We start from the raw sequence: 11,265 nt of genomic DNA, 5'->3' as shown, positions 1-11,265 counted from the left end.
TTAAGTGATGTGAAAGTGATGTGAAAATCCATGATTTTTTATATCTGATGATGTAATATTGATCTCAACTCTATGTTATATGATTTATGGCTAGATTGATATGTGATGATCTAAACATGTGATATATGTATGTGCATGTTAAAATCAATGTTTTAATATAAATGTGTATATTAAAGCATACTAAAGTGAAAATTATGTGATATGTGAAATTGTGAGCATGATACATGCATGTGTAAAAATCGAGAATTATGAGTTATGAGCATGAATATGTGAAAATTATGAAAAGTGAAACATATGTGTTAAAATGGTCATATCACATGCATGGGGTGGGATTGTGAAAGGAGAAAGTTATACGGCAGTTTAACTGCGATTATGTGGTTGTTATCGGTAATTATGTGATGGCTTATCCACGATGTGCTATGTGGTCGTTATTGGAAATTATGTGGTGGCTTGTCCACGATATGTTATGTGGCCATTTATTGGCATCTATGTGGTGGCTTGTCCATAAATGGCATGTTATTAGATGGATGAGTTTTAGGGAACTCGATATTGGTGTGTAGCGGAGATGAGTAGGAAATCCTCTAAAATGTACATTATTACATAAGCATAACTTGTTATGTTCATTAAATCTGATGATATGTTAATTCTGTGAAAGTTATATTTATGATGATTTGGATGTGTTATGCTACATGTTGAAATATATGTTTGTGATAATCTCACACCGAGCCATTTAAAGCTCACCCATGTTATGCGTGTGTCTTAGGTAATCCTCGTAATTGAGGCTTGGATTTGAATCTTCGGAGAGGCTCTCAAATTAATGATCTCTTGGTCGTGGATTTTCTTTTAAATAATGTGGAACTTTTACGAATTATATATAAGTTCATTTTGGATTTTTATAATGGACTTTAATTTGGGTTTGTCTTAATAATTTTTTTTGGACTTTATTTTCAAATTATGAACTGTGACATGGGATTTTTATTTTGATATTTTGGGATAATATTGCATGAATTATTTTTAGATGATTTTTAAGTGATTAATAAACATTTTAGTGATTATTAGCCGTTGCAAATTTGTGATTTAAAAATTAAGTTATAATATAAATACTTTTAATTAAAAAGGAACAAATAATTTTTTATTAAAAGGAACACGATATTTTAGAAATGACATATTTTCAAGACAAGTGAGTTTTTCTTATGAAAACATTTTGGTCATCACCATGGCCCATGTAATTATTCAGAGTGGGTCGTAGTGTCTAGGCTCGGTTTGAGAGGTTATAATGGCCTGTCAATTTTAATCATACACATCCATTTCCAAGTGTTGTAATGTTATGGATCCACCTTCCTAGGCTTCCGAGGCACATGTATAATCAGAAGATTTAATGAGAGACCGGAGTAATGGTGGGGAAGGTAGCAAAATTGTATTTTAATACTACGAACAGAGCATGGGGTTGGTTTGCGTGTATGTGATCTATGTTAATATGGATAAATCGTTGGTTACCTAGGTTTGGATCAATGATGTACTTCAACAAGTTGAATATGAATATCTACCAACAGTCTGCTTCTTGTATGGTTAATACGGTCATGTAAAGGATTTTTTTCTAAAATGGTGCCATGTTCAAAGACATGTGAAGGGATGACTTCGGAAAGTGGAGATTCTATGGAAGTTGATCTGGTAATGGTGAAAGATGATAAGGCAGAGGAAGTAGGCATTTACGAACCATGGATGCTAGTTGAGAGGAAGATAAGGCGTAATTATAAGGATTCCCCAAGAAATGTTGATGCAAATTTAAAGGTTTTGATTGAAGATTCTTGATTTAAAGTGTTGGATGTTTTCAATGGAAATGAGGATGGAAATGTAGCAATAAGTGAGGAATTACCGGAGGTTAATAATAAATGAATAAAGGTTATAAATAGGGCTAAGGTTAGTGGTGGTGATTAGGTTTCTGGCCTAAGTCGAAGGAGGTTTGGGTAGGTCGTTATAAGGGTTCAAGGGAGTAGAAATGGGGGAGTGGGCTCTAAAGATGGATCACAAGTTGAGCGGATGAGCCTTTTTATGGGTGAGTCTAGAAGTAACTTAAAAGCCCAAGGTAAAAAGCTGGCTCAAATAAATGAGTTGTGGTTTTTGGTCTGGCTTTCAAAGGCTTCTAGGCCTATTGATGCTAAGAAGGGCAGTGCGCATCGGTCAAATCTGCAATGGCCCAGTTGAGGGTTAAACAAGAAGCCTCAACTTCTATCGTTTCTAGAAAATGTATAAGAGAGCCTAGCGGTGCTCTTGGCGTTCGATCAGTTGCAAGCATTAGCTCGAATATATCTACTCATCTTAATTCAATCTTTAAGGGTCCTATAGAGGTTGCAGTTTTGTTGAGAGAGGGTGTGCTTGACCCATCAAAGCACACAACGATTGTTTTTAAGAAAAATATACCTCTGAATCTTGTCTAAGTAGTAAACGTTGACCGAATAGAGACGTTGGGTAGTAGTGAGTCGACTGTCAAATGACAGACTGTTGGAGGAAAACTTGGAGTTGCTAGAAATGGTACCAAACTTAATAGGACAATACGGAATCAAGAGACCCGTTTCAAAACGCCAAACAGTTATCGAATACCCATTTCAAAATCGATCAATAACATGGTGGACTTTATATCTTCTCAGCTTAAAGAGAGAGTCGGTGCAGGTGGACTGAATGTGGCTAAAAAGCAACTGGAAGCCAAAGATATTATCTATCATTAAAGGTTGATCTTTTCTTATCCTTTTATTCGATATGGAATTGAATTTTTCTGTTTTCTCATGGAACTATCAAGGGTGTGTGAGTGAAAAATATCCTTGTATTTTTTTGAGAATATAATTCAGAGTATAGACCTAAATATTATTAGCTTACTAGAGCTGAGGGTTAATGGTTTTAAAGCTGATGTTATTATTTCCAAGATGGGTTTCCAGCACTCTCACCAGGTAGAAGCAGTTGGCTTTTTTTGTGGCATATGGGTGGGTTGGAAAGATTCGATAAAGGTAAAGGTTATACGTATTCATCCATAGTTAATTTTGATCTAGGTTTACGGTAGTGTTCATCCTAAATTTATCTACATAATTTTTGTTTATGCCAATTCAATGAGACGAAAAGGAAGATACTTTGGAAAGATTTGAAGTCTTCCATACCCTCTGAGTCAATTCTTTGGATGACGATTGGGGATTTTAATGCAATACTTTCATTTAACAAAAAATAAGGAGGGAGTGCCTGTGGAAGGAGGTGTTCCTCTTATGGTGAATTTTGTCGAGTTAGTTGATTTGCAAGATTTGAGGTTTAAGGGGTCGTCCTTTACTTGGCACAAAGGAATGACCTTTGAGGCGTTTGACAGAGCGATTGGTAATGACGCTTAGGTGAGGATATTTCTAAACTGTTTGATTACTCATCTTTCGAGGCTAAAATTGAATCATAGGCCTCTCTACATTTCCTTAAGGTCAAAGTTTAACTTGCCTAAATGCCAACCTTTCCGTTTCCTTATTAGGTAGACCGAGCATCCTAGTTTTTCCAATTTTTCCAAAGAAAATTAAAAATTCAATGGGAGTATGTTTGAATCTCTCTATCTATACCTCTAAAATCTTTGAATCTCTCTATCTATACCTCTAAGATCAATTATTAGAATAAGCTTGTTTGCGGTCATATTGGCGCTCATAAAAGAAAATTGGTTTCTAATTTATCTAAAATTAAAAGGCAATAGAACAATGGGGATCAAACCATTTGATTCAATAGGAGTGGGAGGTAAGGGAGGAGTTGAAATCAGTTTTATATCATAAAGAGTTATTGTGGAAACAAAAAACTTGATATGATTGGCTTAGTTTGGGTAACCGAAATACTAGATTTTTTTCATAGTCGTACACTAAAAAAAGAAGTTTAATCATATTAATGTTTTACGAAATTAGGATGGGAAGTGGATTTATGACCCAGAAGATATTCAAGCTGGGGCAATTAGTTATTTTCAAAAATTGTATAGGAAAGTTATTACATAGATGAAAGGCCTGCCACCTAGCTCGTTCCCTCAGCTTGATTATAGTGACCGAGACTTCCTGGGTAAAACAATTTCAAATAATGAAATTAAGAATGCTCTTTTTAATATGGCTCCTCTGAAAGCTCTAGAGGGTGATGGGTTTCATGCTCTCTTTTCTTAAAACCAATAGGGATCTTTAGAAGCACTATTTGTGAATCAATCAAGATAGTGTTTGATAGTGGAACCATTGATCCAAGTCTGAACAATACTTTTATTGTTCTCATACTTAAGGTTTTTAATCCTGAGAGTATTACTCAATTTTGACTCATAAGCCTCTATTCAGTTTTATACAAGTTAATTAGGAAGATCATAGTTATTCGTTTTAAGATAATCTATCCTAAAATCATAGCTCAAAAGTAAGTCAGTTTTATTAGGGGAAAGAACATTTCAAATAACATCATTATTGCACAAGATGTTATTCATTCAATGAAAGGGGAACATAATAAGAAACAGTGGATGATTGTCAAAATTGATTTGGAAAAAACACATGACATGGTTTGATAGGATTTCATTGATGTTTCACTTCAAGTGGCTCGTATACCGGAGTACCTATGAAAGGTAATCTTGTCAACTATCGCTAACTCCACTATACAGATCGTATGGAATGGGGTTCCTACACAAAGGTTTAAGCCTGCTAAAGGGATTTGTCACGGGTGTCCGCTATCCTCATATCTTTTTGTGCTATGTATGGAATGGTTCGAACATGGTATTTAGTCAGTTATCTCTAGTGGAAGATGGTGTCCTATCTGATTATTTCAATCGAGATCAAAATTATCTCACCTTTTTTTCACTTATGATCTGGTTATTTTTTCTAAGCAGATTTGCAGTAAGTTCGGATTCTTATGAAAATTATGGATAGTTTTTGTGATTTTTCGGGGCATCGAGTTAATGGTCTCAAGACTAATACTTTCTTCGCTAGTAGAGTTAAAGAAGAGCTAGGAGATAGGATAAGTACTATGCTTGGCTTTCAAATGTTGCAAAATTTTGGAACATATTTGGGAGTGCCTTTATTTCATAGAAGAGTAACTAACAGTACTTTAAGGTTTGTAGTTGAAAAGGTTCGAAGCAAATTGCATAGTTGGGAAGCTAGACAGCTTCCCCTTGTAGGCAGAGTTACTCTAACGTAATCTATACTCCTATCTATTCTTAATTAGTTTATGCAATCCATCATGATCTCAAAAGGTATATGTGAAGAGATTGAGCGTATAGTTAAGTAATTTATTTGGGATTCATCGAATGGTACGAAGAAGAAGACTTTAGTCAATTGGGACTTAGTATGTCAACCTTGTCCATATGGAGGCCTCAAGATCTAACATGTGGGGGATCAGAATGTTTCCTTTTTTATGAAGTTAGGGCTTTTTTATAGCATCAAAGAATGATGCTCTATGGGTTCGTGTTCTTAGATTAAAGTACAGTATGAAGGAGAGCGTGTAGGATAGTATCGCGTAAGGGAGATGCTCTTTCTTTTGAAAGGCTCTTGATAATGTTTGGTCTTTACTTCATGAGAACTTAGTGTGGCTTGTGGGGGACGACAGCTCTATTTGGTGTTGGGAGGATTACTGGATTCTGCACTTAGGGCCATTGATTAATCAAATACCTTCTTAAAAATGTTTTGTGTATGATTGCCAACTTAATGAAATGGTAATAGAATAAGGTATGTGGAATCTTGATATGTTTTGTGTTTGGCTACTAGAAGATTGTGTTAGAAGAATTGTAAGCATTCCCCCTCCACACTTAGTAATCGAGTCGGATTGGATCACTTGGCTACACACTCCAACAGGGTCTTTCTCTGTTAAAAGTGCATATTGGTCTCTTCGGGAGAGTTCGTGGCATTCTAAAGAGTAGAGAGTCCCTTGAAAGTATCAAGGAGCCTAATGAGTTTGGTTATTCATTTGGCTCATCTTTAAACAGCAACTTATTACTAATGAGGAAAAAGTAACAAGAGGCATTGGTTAGGATCGTTCTTGTTTGTTTTGTCAAAATGAGATAGAGGATATTTTGCATGTGCTTAGAGATTGTTCATTTGCAAAAAAAAGGTTTGGTTTCAGGTTGTACTTATTAGTCAACATTGTATGTTTTTCTCCACAAACTTAGTCAAATGGTTGGAGTACAACTTAAGTGAACATTTATGGATGTCTAGTGTGGAGGTTAGTTGGTCTTGTCTTTTTGGGATGCTTGCTTGACGTATATGGAAAAATAGAAACTTAATTCTCTTCCAAGGAATAACTTAGAATACTATTGAGGCAGTTAATATCTTCATTAGTTGGGCAAAACAGTATGCTTTAACGCATATGAAGACCATATTTGGACAATAAAAAATTGATTCAAACCTTCCCTTGAAAGGTAATTAGTGCCTCTTGAATACTAATGAGGTGGTTAAACCAAATACAGGGCTTGCTTCTAACGGGGGTGTTTTGAGATAATAATAGAGAGCGGATCCTTGGATACAACCATTATTTAAAGGTGTGTTCAGTGTTGGAGGCTGAGCTATGAGGGATTTTGGATGGCCTGACTCTTTTTCAAATGCAAGGTCTCGATGGAGTAATAATCCAAACAGATAACTTAGAAGTGGTTAAAGTCCTCTAAGACAGGCAAGTTGTAAGTTCGAATTCAGCCTTAGTGAGGAGGATTCTTCAAGTATTACAACTTGTTGGACATTGGAGATTATGACATGTTTTTAATGTGGCAAATAGAATTGCGAATTCTTTAACCAAAATGTCTTTTAACAAAAAAGACGATGTTTAGGTATTTAAGGAGATCATTGGAGAATTCATAGCTCTTTTGAGTTTGATATAGCAAGTGTTGCTTTCATTCCATATTAGTTTAATGTAATGATTTTGTTTCTCCTCGCCAAAAAATTCAAAATTGAAATTCTAACTAACACTTTTTATAATTTCTGATCCCTTTTTACCCATTTAAAACATTTTAGGCTTTTTTTTTATTTTAATTGGGTTGGTTGGCCCAAAAATATATAATTCTAATTTTATTATGAAAAATTAAAGGAAAAAGTGTGTTAAAAAAGAAAGAAAGAATGTTGTGATTGATGGGACGTGGACCACGCAATGTGCCACCAACCGCCACCCATTTAATAGGATGCGAAAGAAAGCCAAATTTTTGGGGATTTGGCTTTTAAATGGCCAAGGAGAGCAGAAAATTATGGAAGAAAAAAAGGGAGAAACTTTGATGAGGGCTGGGAGCTGCTCGGCAAGGGAAAAGAAGAAGCTTTTGTTGGTATTGTATCTTTTATCTTATAAGTTTTTATTTTAGTTTTGTTTGATATATTTGATGGAAGTTCATTTTAATGTGAAAAACATGATGCTTTTATTTTGATGAGCATGATATGTTTAAATAGTTTGAAACTTTGTTATTTAATTTTATGTTTTGGGAAAAAATAAAAATAAAAATGTTAGATTAAATAAACATTAAAAAGACTAAAAATAATTTTGAAAAAAAATAAGAAATGGAGATGCATTTCACGGCAAAAGAAACAAGTGGAATATTTAGCTTTAGGTCCTTAAGTATTTTGGGTTTCTTGCTAGAATCTTGTTTAATTTAAATTCATACTTGTTTTTATTTTAAAATATTATTAGGTATTACATTATTTGGCATGTAATTTATTATTATCATCATTTGTTGTATTGTTGGGTATTTATAATTATTGTATTATTTATTATTTATTATTTATTATTACCTTTTTATAATCATAATTATGTATCTCAGGAATACAAGCATTCATGAAATGTTTTTAAGTATTTTTTGGCAACATCCTGAGTTAATATAAATCGTGAGTCCATTGCTATGTTGCGTAAAATTTCACCCATTTGTATTAAAAATAGGATGCAGTTATCAAATCAGTTAAATCGATTTTTTTTATTTCAAAATAAAATCTGATAATTTTGGTATTACTCTAAGATTATTCAATATATTTTTATTTTTAATTAAAATAAAATTTATTTTAATATATTTTTTTTTGTTTTTTTACGGATTAAAATTAAATATTGAATTAAATTTGTATTTTGAAAATTAAGACAACACATGTTACTAATTTTGGGTGTTTACAGTTATTTTGAAGATATTAAACTTGAATTTGTTTTTTCTTTGGTTGTTATTTTGTGAATCCTTTTCTATCTGCTTGCTATAATATAATTTTTTCTACTTTAATTATTAATGTGATTCTAATTACGATTAATTTGCTTGATTATATTACTAGTTGAGTGTGATGGATTAAGGGGAGTTATTTAAAAGGAGCATTTGTATTTAGGGTAAATTACATCGCAAGTCATTTTAAAATAGTGTTGTTTTAGTTTTGGTCACTCTAATTAAGACAATTGTTAGAATTGATCATTGACATTAAAAATTCCATTAATCCACAACAGATTGTTGATATGATTTTTTTTTTTTTACTTTTGACTAAAACTAAGAACTTCACTATAATTAGTTTAGAACATTTTTTCTTATTTGTTTATTTGCAATATAAGAATCATCAATCCTCATCATTGCCCAACACTCACTATAAAAATCACCAATCATCATCACTTTGTTTATTTCATCGTGTAGACAAAGTGAGGAGCGATAGAGATGAGGGAGTAGGGGATGGGCAATGCTGAAGATGTTCTTATGTTGCAAATAAACAAAAAAGTGATTTGGACTAATTATAGAGAGATTCTTAGCTTTAGATTAAGATAATTTTGAACGGCATCGACCAATTCGTGCAATTATCTTAAACTAAATTGACAAAAAAAAATTAGAATGACTAAAATAGAAATAACGCTATTTTAAGGGGAAGATTGTTGAGGCAAATTTTGAGAAGTGCCTAAATCAGTGGCTGCTAAAAAACTTTCCATGTTTAAGTTGGCAAATTTTGGCAACATATCCTTTGAGATTGGTTTTGATTTATATCGAAGTTAACAATTTTCTAAGTTTGGTAGATTGAATCAAATCGAGAAAAATTAGGAAATATATCTTGAAGATTCAAGATTTATCATGAGCTACTTGAAGATATTTTTTATGCACATAATATGACTTATATCGAGTGAAGATTAATTGTAATTGACATAGTATGTTAATAAGTCTCAATTTCATATATATATATATATTGTGGAGACTTGTATAGGTATTTTATTGAATTATGAGCATCGATTTTTGTTCATTTGAAGAACATTTCTTTGAGTGCATTGAGTAAAATAATCAAGTGTGTGGCTTAATTAATGTCCTAAGTTATCTGAGAAAAAACTTAGAAAAGAGTTGTTTAAATCTCACATACAAAATTGAGAAATCTAAAAAAGTGAATGTTAGTTTAAAAAAACATCTACGAGGTGATGAGTGTAAATATATCGTGTGTTTATCATTTTTGTTGTATTCATCTTGTGTTTGAAGCAGTAGGGAGTGCTCTCAGCACTGCTTATTTCCTAGTTGCAAATATTGATTTGACTTAACATCAACGAAGACAACAATTATGTTGGATTTATTTACAAGATAGTTTATATTCACAAACAAATATAACAATTTATAATAATGGAAATTATTTTTTTCTCTTAAAATAAAAATTTTATTAAAAGACCCAAGGGTAGAACTAAACAAAGTCCCAATGACATCATAAAACACAACATTTACAAAACAACTAAGCACTTATCATTGCAGTACAAAAAACACTATAATACAAAGCCTCGGTGTGAAGAACACCAAAGTACAGGCAGGTGAGAATCTCTTGAAAGCACTGAAACACTATAGCAAACGTACCCAAAACCCTTTTACAAAGCAGCTAAGCACTTATCACCACGAATTTTTCACTTTGTACATACTGATGGCAGTAAAAACGCGATTACGACATAAAGTAATTCATTATTACAGATGATTGTTTCAAGACAAAGTGTATACCTATGGGAAACTTTTGGCATACAAATTGTATAAACAATAAACTTACTCCGAATCTCACATTTTGTATTTGAGGTACTTGTCAACTGTGAGAGGTTTAGGGCCACCAAAGCCGTTGATTATGAATATGTTTTCTATATTGAGTTTGAAAAACTGTTAAGTTATGACTGCTAGGCCACCCTGTCCATCAATGATTACGAATTCCGTCATTGCAATAAAGAAAGGAAACCAAGTGAAGGACAATCATTTTGGTTTTGGGTTTAAGAATTACCTATCATCTCAGGATAATATGTGAACAAGGCAGCTTTGGCAAATTCTGACTCTTTCGAGTTTGCATCAGGTAATACCAACTAAAACACCACAAGACAATCAAATTTTCGTATGAATCAAATTAACACACACACACACATGTAACTTATAGCGATATACCTTACTTGTGAGAGTGATTTTTGCACAAGCAGGGCTCTCTGGGTACAAAGTGCTGCAGGTTCCGAGCGGATACTGAGTGTAAGCGAGGATCGATGGTCTTTCAATGCATTTCTTGCTGTTGAATCAAGGGTTGTCAAGTAGAAATAGGGGATGCCGGTGCTTTCATCCGGTACCCCATCGCTAAAGGAAACAACATACCTGTGGCACAAGTTTAACATTGTGTTGAATGGGGGGAAAATGTAGGACCATAAGAGAGTATCACAACATGTTTGGGCAACTAGCTTTGAGTATCAAATGTTTGGACATTTTAAATACGCATAAGCTACTAAAAGGAACAAAAGTGAACTTAAACATGAGGAGCATCTTCATTTCATTAACAAAGCAAGTCAACAAAACTTACCAAATGGTTATCCCTCCAACTCGATTGATAGTGTACTGCAAAAATAAAAAAAACAAAGAAATAAGAAATAAGCCAAATCCACAGGACAATGCTTTCCTATCTTATATTATTTATTGTTAAATTAGCATGATCCAATTGTAAGTTTCGAGTTTCTTCCTTGATACAGATAAAAGTAAGAAATAACATTATATCATTTAATGCTAATCTAGCATTTGTTTTCTTCATTTGCTCCTTGTGTCACTAAGCCTACATGTTTTAACCACTGAACACAAAAACAAATCAAAGCCTCATCTTTTTATTAATTTCAACTGGGTCATCAAATCAACAGTTAAAAAGAACACAAAATCCAAAATACATTTTCAAAAACAAAATTAAATAACAGGGATTCTTTTGTAATAATGAATAAAATAATATAAATAAATGAATATTATTTATACTAATTTTTTGACACGTAAAATAAAATAAGTATAAATAATATTCATTTATTCATACAAATGATGATCATAATAATTATACTAATAAT

The 11,265-nt window shown here is 32.8% G+C and overlaps 1 long non-coding RNA gene across 2 annotated transcripts; it reads left to right on the top strand.

Moving 5' to 3' along the window:
- Window positions 1-2,300: 2,300 nt before the first annotated feature.
- LOC107959824 (uncharacterized) lies at window positions 2,301-10,969 on the top strand. Of its 2 annotated transcripts, none has more exons than XR_001700976.2 (3): window positions 2,301-7,270; window positions 10,197-10,253; window positions 10,375-10,969. It is a non-coding gene; the product is annotated as an uncharacterized lncRNA (long non-coding RNA). The 2 variants fall into 2 exon arrangements; XR_005927363.1 differs by having other exon boundaries at window positions 10,088-10,253.
- Window positions 10,970-11,265: the final 296 nt, after the last annotated feature.

The sequence above is a fragment of the Gossypium hirsutum genome, chromosome A05 (genome assembly GCF_007990345.1).
Source record: "Gossypium hirsutum isolate 1008001.06 chromosome A05, Gossypium_hirsutum_v2.1, whole genome shotgun sequence".
Lineage (NCBI taxonomy): Eukaryota > Viridiplantae > Streptophyta > Magnoliopsida > Malvales > Malvaceae > Gossypium > Gossypium hirsutum.
The sequence above is the reverse complement of the archived record's forward strand: the minus strand, read 5'-3'. Positions and strand labels throughout refer to the sequence as shown.